General features: G+C 44.5%; 1 protein-coding gene across 4 annotated transcripts in view; it reads left to right on the top strand.

Moving 5' to 3' along the window:
* Positions 1-14,374, top strand: part of CUNH4orf19 (chromosome unknown C4orf19 homolog) — an 81,258-nt gene that overhangs the window by 44,923 nt on the left and 21,961 nt on the right. The window contains exon 2 of one of the 4 annotated variants that reach the window (XM_041671545.1): positions 3,605-3,689. The exons of the other annotated variants lie outside the window; for them this stretch is intronic. The gene's annotated coding sequence lies outside the window, so the exon portion shown is untranslated. The remainder of the gene's footprint in view (positions 1-3,604; positions 3,690-14,374) is intronic. 4 annotated transcript variants of the gene reach the window in all.

Here is a 14,374-nt window from a genome sequence, read left to right as displayed (position 1 = left end):
GTGACTTAAAGTACGGAAAGTTGTCTTCTTACATTTCCAGAAGCTGGGAAGCCCAAGACCACAGTTCCAGAAGGTTTGAGTCTCTGAGGAAGTCTTTTCTCCCTAACAACCAGATGGTCCATCTTTGCTATGTCTTCATATAGCCTTTCCTTGCTGCTAGCATTCTGAGTTTATAGGACACTGATCCTATTACATCAGGGTCTCATTTTTACAACCTTGTTTAACCTTAGTTACCTTAAATAATGGTACATCTCTAAGTACAGCCACACTGGGGGGAAGGGGTTAATGTTGCAGTATATGCATGGCGGGGTCACAAATATTCAGTGCATAATAATTCAGAAGGAATTAAGAACAAGCTGTTAGATTTAGACACTGGAGCACAGCTTAATTTTGTGCAGTTTTATTATGGTGGGAGGACCAGAAAACATGGAGACAATAGAAGGATGGGTTCCTGAAGACACGTGGTGCTGACCTGTAAATACTGACAAGGAAGGCTGGAGAGATGGAGGCCCATTGGCCAGCCCTTCAGAGCTGAGAACGTACCGGTCAAATAATGGTGGTAGAGCAGACAGGAGTCAACACATCCCACTAGATGGGATGTTTCCATTTGTCCTGTGCTGTAAGAAAACACCCAAGAAAGGTAACTTTAATTCAGACTTACAGTTTTGGAATGAGGAAGGTCTAACATGAAGAAGCTTGTATCTGGCTCCTATGGGAAGGGGCCTTTCCTCCCATCTATTGGCAGAAGGCAGAAAGGCAAAGAAGACGCGGGACTGTGTAGAGTGATCACCCTTTACCACTGAACTCCACTTCCTAAGGACAGAGTGCTCAACCACATCTCTAATGTTGTAACTCAGAACTAGAAGAATGACAGTTAAGTTTCAATATGGATATTAAAGGAGACACCAATGCAGGCCATGGGATTCTGCCCCTGACCCTAAAATGTGTATTCTTCTCTTATGTAAAGTATCTCAGTCAGTCTTAACTGGGTCCAGCTTCAACTCAAAAGTTCTGAGTCCCCTCTGAACCAGATGTGGGTGAGTCTCCTGGTAATCCCCAAAGCTGTGAGTTTGTGGAACCAACAGGTCTGTGCTTTCCAACTACAGAGACGGCACAGTTGCTGCGGACTTGGCCGTTTCAGAAGGGAGAAGTCTAGACAGATAATGAAATAACAGGTCTGAAGTGGGGGCAGCGGATAGTAGGAGAGAGGAACAGGGAACAATGCTCAATTTTAAGGTTTGAGAACATCCTTTAATTCCATGACTCGCCTGCCAGACCCAGAGGGCAGAGGTGGCCCCTCCCCAAGCCCTGCAGCTGCACCCCCATGGCTTTGCTGGGCTCTACCAACAGGTACATTTGTGGCTTAAAGGTTCCTGCCTACAGCTGTGGTGTTCTGGTAACTCCAAAGCTCTGTGCCCAGGCGCCCCCACTCCCACCCTGGGGGAAGCTCCATCGCCACAGCAAGCTTCTGCCAGGGTCCTTGGGCCATTCAGCACACCCTTTGAAAAGAAGACAAGGGAGGCCATGCCCTGAAAGCACTGCAGTCTGTGCACCATGTGGATGTCACCAGAATACACAGCCCTGAGTCCCCCCAGCAGGATGTGAGGCTTCGGATGGGCTGGCTGGAGCCGCGGCTAGGGCAGCCAAAGAGTGCTGCATCTGATTGCAGGGAGCAGAGACGAGAGGCCTCTTGCCCATGGTGCTCAAGGCTTCTCTTCATGTTTCCTTCCTCCTGTGATGGGGAGGGTAGCACAGATGTCTCTGATGTACTTTCAGGCTCATTCATGCCACTCTGGAGGAACAGGCTTTTTTTTCTGCCAACAGTAATTTCCTTCTCAGATGGTGGTAAGGCCACGTCCTCTGTTTTCCTCTCCTGGACAAGCATTTTCATTTTCTCCACAGAGCCAGCCCAATAACCCCTTCAATCTCAATGTTCTGGTTTCTTTCTAATGATAAATTCCATCCCGAAACAGCCTCTTCTCACATTTTACTGCGTTCAGTTAAAAGAACCCTGCTGGCATGTGCCATCATCACGCTGAGTTCTGCTTCCGCAGAGCCCCGGGGCAAGACACAATCCCGCCGGATTCTTTGCCACCGGTTAACAAGGATGCTCCAGTTTCCAGGGCCTTCCTCATTTCCATCTGAGATCTCATCCGAGTGGCCTTTTCCATTCACATCTCTGCCAACATTCTAAGCATGGTCTCTGGAGCCACCTTAAATATTCCCAGGCCTTCCCTGCCCTTCTTTCCCAAGCCCTGGCCAGCATCACCCCTCACACTCTGTTTATAGCAAGCGAGGCTTTTTCAGGCTGGGTCCTCTCCCTCCTTCCTGCCTTTACTCATCACCTCATCCAAAGCTTCTTCCGTGTTTTCATTTCCATATGTTTGCTCTACCAGCCTCACTCTCTGCTTCCGTTTCCGGGCTTACTCTGTTATGTGCTGCTAAAGCAGATTCTGTGGCTCGGGTAACTTAGAATGAGCAGAAAGTTTCTAAGACACTGTTCTTAAAACTGGGAAGTCCGAGATCACGAGAGTGGCATCTAGCAGAGCCTTCTGGGTAAAACATCCCATGGCAAACGGACTGAACTTTCATGACAGCACCTGTCCCACCCACAAGCCAGGTCCCGCCCCTAATGTCATCATGGTGGCAGTTCAGTTTCAATATAGTGGGGGGAAACACACAACCGCAAAACTGTATGACTCGAGGTATGAGATTTTATTTTACTACTCTTTCTCTTGGACTTAGATGGCTTTTCAATCATCTCACCCTGTGATCCTCCCAAGAATCCTGTGACTCTCACTGAGAGTCCCCCACCCCCAAGTTAGAAAACACATTCACATCAACACCGTAGGCACACACCCATGTCTAAACCCGAAACAGATTCTTTTTTGGCGTGCATGCTATGGACTAGCAAGACAACCCAAAGGATAAAGATCCTTTGACAGCACACCCGATGACCTGACTTCAGCACCTAGAACCCACATGGTAGAAAGGGGGAACTGACTCCCACTAGCTGTCCCCCGACCTCCACATGCAGCATGTGGCTTGAACATACACACCACACGCACACCAAATGCGCCGAGCTCAGTTGCTCTAAAACAAACTACTTTTAAAGTTGTTTGCTTTAGGGAAAAAATTGCTCAAGTATCAATCTACAGTCTCAGTAGGACTGGTGAGCCCTAGGGGGAGTAGAGGACTTTCTGTGGGCTCGTGCTAGCCATCCGTGGACTCAGGGCTGTGAATCACGTGCTTTCCAGGAAGGAAGGTGGGAATACAAGGCTTATGATCTGGCTTCAGAAAGCACTTTCTGTCTCCTTTGCTGGTGCCGTGGACTTCATCTCCCCTCCAAAATGATCGAGTTCATAACTCTGTGTGATGAGGTACTAGGAAGCAGGGCCTCTGAGAGGTGGTTTTGTCATGGGTGTGGAACCCCCTCAGATGCTCTTAGTGCCCGTACTAACAATGATTTCGGAGCGAGCCTTTGCCAGCTTTCCGTATTCTCTCTCTTTCCTCTCCCTGCACCTGTATGAGGACACAGCCATCTGAAATCTGGGAAATGTCCCTTAACCAGAACTCCACCTGTCTTCCTTCTTCCAATCTCCAGAGCTGTGAGGGAGAAGTCTCTGCTGTTTCAGAGCCACCCAGTCAGGAAGAGCACCTCATGGACACAGCCCCAACATTCCACCCAGGTCAGTGGAAGGAGACAAAGGCCATCCTCAGAGCATAAGGCAGCCCAAGCAGTGAGAGTCCCACAGATCCTCAGTTACTTGTTTGTTTTTAATGCTGGTTGTTGCTCACTAAGACTCTGAGTAAAATACACACAAGTTCCCCAGCCTCAGCTTGAAAAATACTATTCTGTTCAGTTGTAAAACAGAAAGAATGGCCAAAAGGTATTTTGTATATTTATAAAGTACATTAATACTAACCATGAGTCTTGGGCTGAAGAGATGGCTCAGGGATTAAGAGCAGTGGCTGCTCTTCCAGAGGACCTGAGCTCAATCCCCTGCAACCACATGGTGCCTCACAACCATCTGTAATGCCCTCTTCTGGCATGCTGGCATACATACGGACAGAACACTATACATAATAAATAAACAAATCTTTAAAAACAATAACTATGAGTCTTACTGAAATGTAACAAAGGTTCAAACAAAAGCACTCTTGAAAATAAACTGTGAGCTTTTGTTTTCTGCTAAGTGTTCTAAGTGGAGATTTGGTGATCTACATTGAGCTCATTTTCAACTGTGTCAAAATCTTATATCAGTGCTTAAGACCAAAATGAAACCATTAATATAAACTATGATTCCTCCAACATTTTAACAGAACAGAAACAAATGTCTTTTTGCTGGGCATGGTGGATTAATCCTAGCACTTTGGAGGACGAAGCAGGGGGATCTCTGAATTTGAAGCCATCCTGGGTAAGAGTTAGTTCCAGGAAAGCCAGAGTTACAAAGAGAAACCCTGTCTTGAAAGCCAAAAGACAAAGAAAAAGAAAGAGAGGGGAAAGAGAGAAAAGAAAAAACGGTTTTTTTTTCAAGTTACTTTGTAAATAACCAAGAAATAGAAAAAAAAAACCACATTGACACATTGTAATTGTATTTGTTTTATACTTGTTCATATGGAGAAAGTATTTTGACTATGGACAGTTAGTTCCTTGTGACCAGAGCACTAAGCAAGCACCTAGTGCTAAAACATCTTCTAAGCCTGTGGTGGCTCTCAACATGTGGGTCTTAGCAGCTATATGGCCAACTGGCCTTTTCACAGGGGTCACCTAAGACCATCCTGCGTATCAAACGTTTGTATTATGATTCAGAACAGTAGAAAATTGTAGTTATGAAGTAGCAATGAAAATAATCTTCTGATTGGGGGTCACCACAGCACAAAGGGTCACAGCACTAGGAAGGTTGACAACTCTGTAATCCAAATCTCCTCTGGACCAATTGCATTGGGCTGGGGGGGGGGGGGAGTCTCTTGAGAGTTTGTTGCAGAGCAGAATTTGATGCCAATTCTAAACCTGACACATCTACAATTTAATAAAATGCCTCAATGTGTTCTTGAAAACATCCTGATTTTGATATGAATAAGTGTCAAATAGTAAATTATGGACATAAGATATAATAAAACATTTTATACAAGAGATAAAGGTTTTAGAGTCACCATTTTGTTGAAGGTTTGTTTTAATCAGAAATGACTTCCAAGTGAGTCTAATCCTACACTTAGATTTGAACTCAGAGACAACTGAGAATAATAAAGATTTGAGACTTCTAGTTTACACAGCAAAGAGAAGGACTTAGGTTTGCTTATTGACAACACAGATTGAAAATACGCATAAGGGAAAACGGTTCTGGATCGACTTTCACCATACACCAGTTGGGATTCTGCTGGAGTATAACAGCCTCTCACTGACCTCTGCCACCCCGTGGCTGCAGCTATCTGTGGTTTGTGCAACTTACTTTGATTTTTCAATGCTCTAAAGACCGATTGTAATGTTGACAACAATCTTGGCTTTGATCGAATAGCTAAGTAGCTGTTGACACTTGACTTTGTAGAGTAAACGGGAAGTCTCAAATCTTTGGTGCAGCCATCCTTAATATTGCACAGGATTCATGTTATAAGCCCTATGCATACCAAAAAGAAAAAAAATGGTGTTTAAGTCCTTTATATAAAATGGCATTTGCATGTAACCTATGAGCATCTTCCCATATACTAAGACATCATCTCTAGATCCCTTGCAATTCCTGATACAGTGTACATGCAATGCGAGTAATTGTTAGAATGTGTTGTTTAGCGGGGGCCAAGAAAAACAAATCTACACCTGTTTAGTACAGGCACAGCTGGAGCGGGGCACTGTGGTTCCCACTTAGTTGAATCCACAGATGGAGATATGGACCACTCTCTATTTAAGTCAGCCTGACAATATTCCAGACAGAGGATTCTGTTACACTCTTCTGCATGCAGCATCTGAAGATACCAGACCCTGTCATCTACTGGCCATGAATGAAGCCTCCAGCCCCACACCTATGGGTTCTGCTGTGGCTCTGCTAAATTCTTGGGCCATTTTCTTAGAAAGCCAGAAAAGCGACTTGCATCCCTGAATCCCACAAGTAGTATCTATTTTCTAAACTGAGTTTCCTGATTAGTAGGACTTTAATTTCATATTTAGAAAGCCATTTCTGTCATTCATTAGTTCATAACTTAATCAGTGAATATCTGAGTTACATTTAGCCACCCACTTCTAGTGTGACCATCTTGATGAGAGGCTATTTGAAGTGTACATTTCTTGCTATCCCTGAGGTTTAATAAACAAAACCCCATCTTTGTACATACACCATATGGCCACAAAATTATAGGGTAAACAAAGGAGACCCATGAATGAACTCCAGACAGTGTACCTGGTGGAAGCTGCTTAGGAGCCATTCTGTCAAAATAAAAGGACCACTTTAACAGTAAAATTACATACACAAAACAGTTATTAGGCAAGAATTATAGTTACAATATTTAGCCCATTTTCATTTGGCAAATTAAGGGAAATACTTTATCATCTGTCCTATCTTTGAGAACCTAAAATTCTCTATACAAAAAGCAACTTAATCTTCTTTTGTTTTTAAGAATAAAAAAAATAGAACTATGTTTATTTCTGTGTGCCTGGGTATATGTGTGTTCACCATTGGTAAAAAGGGATATTCTAGAGTGTGCCGTTGACCTCTGAACCATCTCTCCAATCCTGCAACGAAATCTTCTCAACTTCCAGTGTCAAGTGGACTCTGCTTGGTCCCTACATAAAATACTGATCCTGGGAAGGTACTCTTTGGATCTGTGCTGAAACTCACCTATATGTGCTCGCTTTCAGGGAAAGAACAAGATAAAATCAGTGACCCTGTAAGCCAGGTGTGCGAACTGCATGTATCAGGCTTTCCTCAGAGCCATCAATCAATGACACACCCCTGAAAACCTTGTCTCTTTCGTGAGAGGCAGTGGCTGCCCTACTGACCCATGTGTAACCAGTATTGGAATCTAACATTATGCATGTTACTGAGGGTGGGCTACCTCTGGGTCTCTATTCCTGCATCTTGGTATGTGTCACCTCCCATCTCTGGTTGCCCAGGAGCTCAATTCTCGCCATTCTCCAGTCTCCAGAAAGGGCAGCTAAGCGCTTCCTCAAGGCTGCAAGACCTAGAGGTGGTTTCCCCAGGTTCTTTTCGCTGTTGGTTCTCTCCTGGGAACACCCTACCCTCCTGAGACTGATTAACTCACAGCAGGGGAAGTCGGGCCTTAAGGTGACTATTAATGGGGAGGTTAGTGGCCTGTGGCGGAGGGAAAATTGCCTGGGAAGTACTTTTGCCCTCCAATCACAAAACCTGGCAAGCTTGTGCTACAACTAGTCAGGACTGGCTGGCTGGCTGTCAGGTTCTGGAATTTCAACAACTTGTTGAGAATTTAATAACATTTACATTGAAGTATTTAGAAGTAGAATTAAATAAACTATATTTAAAATGAAGTCAGTAAATCCCAAAACCTAGTTATTTCTAAAATGTTCTAACATTCTACCAAGGGTTTTGTGTCTGCTAAGCCTGTTGGGGGCAGGCTTTTAGAGTGGGGTGCTCTATGTGGCCTTTGAACTTTGTGTTCAGGGCCTCGAATCAGCCACTCCAGGAACATTTACACCACGAAAACTGGCAAATGTTGTGAATTAGGGCTTGGCTTTTCTTTATTTTGTTGCCTGTGATTAGGAACGTAATGAAGAAAACATTATTTTACATTAAACTTGAAAGTAGATTGAATCTATTGCCATCTCATGAGGAAAATGCCAAAAACCACACAAACAAAAAACACCTGCATGAGGAAATTTTTCCCTAATTTTTGAAAATGATCTGACTTGATGAAGATTTGCTCATGTTATCAACAAATGAGGGAGTTTCCACGTGTGGCCATTCTTTCTCTTTATTCTAAACTATTAACTGGAAACACCAACCTGCATTCTTGTCAGAACTATACCTGTTCTATCTGTTGTGCATAGAGAGTGACAAACCCCTTCCAAGCATTCTAAGAAGATTAAATCAATGTGTGTGTGTGTGTGTGTGTGTGTGTATGTGTGTATGTATGTGTGTGCGTGTATACATGTGTGTACAGGGTGTACCTGTGTCCATACACATGTGGGGGTAACATGTGAAATATTAGATTCCAATGCTGGTCACACATGGGCCAGTTGGGCAGCCACTGCCTCTCACAAAAGAGACAAGGTTTTTGGGTGTGTGTCATGGCTGTGCCTGGCTTTACATGTGTGTGCTGGGGAACTAGACTCGGGTCTTCATATCTGCATTGTAAGTGCTCTTTCTCTGTGCATCTCCCAGTCCCCGGTTTATTCTGTAGACATGTGTTTGTATTTGTGTGCCATAGGTGTTTTACTTCTTACTTATAGTCAATATCTTTGTGTTTCTGTCAAACCAGTTGTTAAACATTTGTTGTTAAACAACACACCACTGCCTGTAAGATAGGATTGCTTTGCAAACTTTACTCCTGCCTGAACCACAGAGTAAAAACCTTTCCAATAATATCACTTTGAATACAGTTGAAATAGCAATGTGGTTAGACAACAACAAACAAACAAACAAATGAAAAAATACATTGGATGTGTCTGGTATGGGATTGTCTATATGTTTCCTCTATGAAGAGCAAATATTGTCAATCAACCCAAAAGCAGGCTGCAGAGAAGTCTCCTGCTTTGCTGCACAGGAACCCCTAACATGAAGAAAAGACAATCCATTTCCAGCCATCTCTGGCTTATCGAATAAGATTTTCCCATGAAGAACAGTAAATGGATACACATCACAAATTAGTGTGTTCTGCTAAGAAAATGTTGAGGATTACAATGTAGTCATTTTAGTGTCCCTATATTTACTTAGAGTGAATTAAAAGGAAGATCTTATCAGTTCCTAGATTTGGTTTGCTTACACCCTGCGCCACTTTCTGGAGGTGCCCTTGTGATCTGCGGGTTGCAGGGCTTATTTTTATAGGCTGAGTTATTTGTCTACTTTAATTCATTTTAAACGGTTCCCACAAGCTGTTTCCTTGTCACATTCCACACTCAGAAGGTGGGGCTGTTGGTTGCTTCTCCTGTAGAAATAAGCAAATGTTCTTGGAGCAGCAGAACTCTGAGGATTTCCCTCCTTCCCAGTTTGTACACATGAAAATCTAGAATTTGGTATTAAATGAAAGTGGGGAATGGAGTGGAGGGGGAGAAAGAAAAATGAGGAGAGGGGAGGAGAAGAGATGAGTGGAGAGATAACCAGCCAGGAATTCATGCAGTATTTTCTGGGAAAGTGTTTTCCTTCCCTGGGAGTTGAATTCTTAAGAGGAAGGGATAAAAATAATACCTGAGTAAGTTGTATTTGATCAAGGATGTGCAGGCTTCTAATGGAGACAAACCTTGCATGCAAAGCTCTTGTTCCCTTTGGAAAGTAGCTAGTTTGCCAGACAGAGTTCTTACAGTGCACATTTTCCTACTGGTGGTTAGACAGAAGGGTTTTGTTTTCAGGCTTTAAATATTGAGATTATGTCAGGCTCTTTATCAGGACAGCCATTTTACCTAACTCATCACAAATGATGCTAAAAGGGCAACTTTAACGAAGTTTTGACCTCTGGAGATTTTGCTCTTTGAGGGTGTGCAATGTGGGATATTTGTTTGTTTGTTTATGTGCTTCCCTGACAGGGTATCTAAGATGAGATAGCTGATCCATACAGAAATGGAAAACTTTTTATGTTTTGCTAGCATATACTAATTATGTATAGTGGGTTTTATTATGACATTTTCCTATATATGCATAATGTACTTTGATCATATTTGCATAGACATAGTCTTACCCTTCCTTGTCCCTCTCCCATTCCCAAGATTCTTCTTCCGAAATTGTTCTTTGACTTTCATGTCTTGGGGGGAAAGGTGGAGAAACAGCAAGCATCAAGTACATATAGTATTGATAGCCCTAATGACTATCTTGAACTTGAAAAGTGCAAGAATGTTACCGACAATAGATAGTGTCCAAAAGGCCAAGCTCTAGAGAAGAATGATTAGTGAACTGGCTGGGGTCACCCTTGGAATAGTTTGTAGCTGCTTATAATATTCATTGCAGACATCATAGATTGCCATGGAAGAAGACAGATGTGCCATGTTGCACGAGGAGGGTAGGACATGAAGTTACTTATATATTATACAAAATTGACCTTCAATTGGACCTAAAAATATATCATATGCTATAATTTGAACATGAAATTTCCCCTCACAGGTTCATGGGCTAAATGCTTGTTCCCTAGGTAGTGGCAGTATTTGAGAGATTCTGGGAACTTTAGGTGGTAGGGTCTAGTTGGAAGAAGTAGGTCACACCGAGGAGAGAGGAGGCAAGGGGTGTCTTTTAAGGTTATTCTTGCTCCCTTCCTCACTTTCTGTTTATTATGAGTAGATCAGCCTCTACTCTATGCAGCTGCAAACATGATACTCTGACCAAGCCCCAGAGACTGAAGCGCCTGAAATTCTGAGTCAAAATACAGCCTTCTTCTCTATGCTTGTTCTCTTGGAGATTTTGGTTATAGCTTCATAAAACTTAGCTGACACACCAGAGAGAGAAAATTGAGCACATAACACAAGTTTAGCTTGCAATGACTAAGGTTAACCTTTTTTCCCCAAACTCTGTTGTGTTTATTATGCATAGAGTATATGTGTGTGTATATGTATCTATTTTACATGCATATTGATTATATCTATAAATATATACATATATTATTTTTGGTTTTTGAAGCAGGTTTTGCCATGTAACTCAAACAAATTCTTTAAGACTTTTAACAAGATCTGAGATGTTTGTGAACAGAAGATTTTGTGCTTAAAAAACCTAGGTGTGTGTGTGTGTGTGTGTGTGTGTGTGTGTGTGTGTGTGTATTTGTCACTGGAGGAAGCCATAGGAATAAGGAGGCAAAAATCCCCGGTGCTCTGGGGCTGCCCAGCCTAGCTAATCAGGAAGCTCTGCTACACAGAGAAGTGGAGGATGGTAGGAAAGGATGCTGATATAAACCTCTTGACTCCACACTCATGCATGTACATTCACACATGCGCATACACAAACACACAGACACACCACACACATGGACACAGGAAAACACAACAGAAAATCCAATTATACAAATGCTAAGTACTAAATTTTAATATCCATCAGGGCTGGCTCAGCAGTTAAAGAGTACTTGCTGCTCTTGTAGAAGACCAAGATTTGGTTCTCACCCACATGGCCACTCAGAAGCATCCACACCTCCAGCTCCAGGGTAGCTGGCTCGACTTCTAGCTTCTCTAGGCATCGTGCACACGTGGTGTGCAAGCACACACACAGGCAAACACTCACGCACACAAGTTAAAAATAAATACACCTTAGAAAGTGAACTCCACGAGGAGTTGAGTAAAAGTCAGGCTCCAATGCTGAGCCCATCAGCTCTGCTCGAGCAGGGCTGCCCTTTCCACTGTAGCTGGTCTAGATGTAAATCACGGCTTTGTTCCCCGGCTTTCACTCACGGGCCTCTTTGATCATGACTTCACACAAGGAAAAGATACTTCCTTGTGCTAAGCAAGCGGTTAGCTTCTCATAACCCCCTACAACAAAGACCCCTCTGTGAGGACCAGGAATTCCTCTTGGAATACAGCGAAGGCCCCCAGCTGAACCGTATCCAAGGAAGATGTTGCAAAGCTTGTTGGGAGAAAGGAGCTCTGCGTGAGATCTTTTCTTTCTGTTCAGATACTGGCCTTGCTTAGGGTTGGGGGTGGGAGGCCATCAAAGGAAAACAGAGGCCCAACCTGAATGTGTTTGCCAATTACAAGGAAAAGCGCCGGGTGCCAGCTCAGGCTTATCATGTCCAGAGTGTAATGCCTTTTGGAAAGAAACCGGTTTCCCTCTCATGAAGAGAACAGAAGAAAAAAGGCTGTGTTAAAAACTGAGGCCAAAACCAATCTACAGTTAAGTCAGGGCTGGCTCAATTTCCCTCTGTCATACCCACCAGGGAAGCCAGCATGGGGCCACCAGTTATAGACTGCCAGTCTCGAGGCCTGGCATTCAAGGCCGTCCTGATCTAACCTGAGCTCATCTTCTAACTTTGAATCCTACCCAGCTTCCTTGACGCCACCCACAAAGCTTCTCCACATACCATTCTCTCGTCCTTCCACTCTCCTCAGGCCTCACGGGGACGGTCTGTGGAATGACCGTAAACTACCTATGAGTGAGCCTGTCATGTCCCTGACATGTATATGTGTTCTCTAGTAATGTTAGCACCTCTTCCTTCACTCTTCTTTTCTCTCCCTCTCCCTTTCTTCTCTCTCTCCTCTCCTCTTCTCTTTCTCTCTTAGGGGAGGTGTTTTGTATTTTTTTTTGAGACAGGGTTTCTCTATGTAACATCTCTGGCTTTCCCGGAACTCGATCTGTAGACCAGACTGGCCTCAAACTCACAGAGATCCACCTGCCTCTGCCTCCCAAGTCCTGGGATGAAAGGCATGAGCCGCCACCACCCGTCTCCTTCACCCCTCTGTAAGCAGAAATTTCTCTTCCTGTGACAGGTACTTGAGCTCTCTGGTAATGACAAACCCTTGAAGAAAAAAAAAAAAACAGAAAATTCAGTAGTGATGAACAGGAGAGGTAAGGAGTGCCAGCCTGCTTCCATAAGAGGGCCTTCTGGAGACCAACCTCCTCATTGCATGTGGGAATGGCGGCTGCATATCTGTACCTATCACCTGCCATTCCTGAGTTGCCGTGATGTGCAAACCTCAAATGAAGGAGCTGAGGCGTAGAGGTTGAGAGAACTGCTCCAGGCAACACAGCTCATAAGGGGTGACGCTAAGATTCCAGTTCAGAACTTTCCGGCTGTGGGGCTGACCCCGTCTTTCCAAATGAAAACACCGTTGCAAAGATGTGATCCACTAGCCACATTTGCCCGACGTCCACCGGAAGTCCAGCCGTGGACTCCCTGAGTTCTCAGCTCAGGCGTGGCTCCACATGGGAACTAAACAGCAGGCAGAGTACAAAGTCTATTCCGTGGGCAGTGGCTGAGGAAATACCAGGCAATACAAAACTGTTTACCAACAGACAAGAGACATGATGCCTCTAGGGGTTTAATGTCCTTGAATGGGCTGGGGAGAAGATCACTAAAGAGCTCTAGCCAGTAGAACGCTCCATGTCCTCTTTCTCCATTAGCTGATATGTTAGCTTCTACCCACACACAGCACATGCAGTGTGGCTGGGTAGTGCCACTGAGGAACCAAGCATCTGACTGTATCTAATTCTCAGTGATTTCTATTAAGAGCTACACATGGCCAGCAGTTACCATTACGGGACTGTGCAGCTCTGGAACATTCCAACAGGTGAACAGCACTTTGCCAGTCATCTGTATTACAGCACCAGGTCTCACGCTTATTTATTTAGGTTTTGATTGTAAGCTTTATGTCTTGAAGCGTAAAGGGAATTGTTCAGAGTATTGATGGGCAAGGAGGCCTCGAAGGAGATAATATGCATAAAGGCTTGAAAGCCTTTGAAACCCACCCTGCCGGCTGGAAATAGAATTGCGCAGAGTTTCAGAGATTATAGGGGAAAGCCGTGAGTGTTGCAGAACGGGGGGCCTTGGAGGCATAACTGAGGGTTGTAACGACTTGACAGGCAGCACCGAGTCACTCAAGGACCCCTGCCCAGGAGGGGCTTGATGAAAACTATGCTGGACAAGACAGATACCACCCATGTGTTGGATCCTGGAAGCCCAAAGAGGGCATCAGACGGGTCACCTAGAGCCGGAGTCTAGGCCATAGAGAGTTGCCCAATGTGAGTGCAGGGAACCCAGCTCAGGTCTTCTGGAAGAGCAGCAAGCTTTCCAACAGCTGAGCTGTCTCTCCAGCCCTTGTAGTTTAAACACTGCTCTCTCGGGGGGGTCTATCCTTGGCTGCTCTCTCAGGGGGTCTATCCTTGGCTGCTCTCTCGGGGGGTCTATCCTTGGCTGCTCTCTCGGGGGGTCTATCCTTGGCTGCTCTCTCAGGGGGTCTATCCTTGGCTGCTCTCTCGGGGGGTCTATCCTTGGCTGCTCTCTCAGGGGGTCTATCCTTGGCTGCTCTCTCAGGGGGTCTATCCTTGGCTCAGCTGCTCACGTACCTGTCACTCTAATTGCCTGCCTCCAGTTGTTTCCCATGAAGCTCTGTCTCTGGTTGTAATATCCGTCTACCCACCAGGTGACGTGCCCAATGCTGGGTGGAGGAGAGTGACCTATTGACCTTTCATGTTTTTAGTTCTTAGCACCTGCTTGACTCAGTAATGTCTCCCTGCAAAGCTGTGGACGTTGAAGAGTAGCCTCCAACAGATAGTTCAGTATC

This window comes from Microtus oregoni, unplaced genomic scaffold, assembly GCF_018167655.1.
Source record: "Microtus oregoni isolate MIOR12 unplaced genomic scaffold, Mior012 000021F_ref0000039, whole genome shotgun sequence".
Lineage (NCBI taxonomy): Eukaryota > Metazoa > Chordata > Mammalia > Rodentia > Cricetidae > Microtus > Microtus oregoni.
This window is presented reverse-complemented; position numbering and strand designations above follow the sequence as displayed.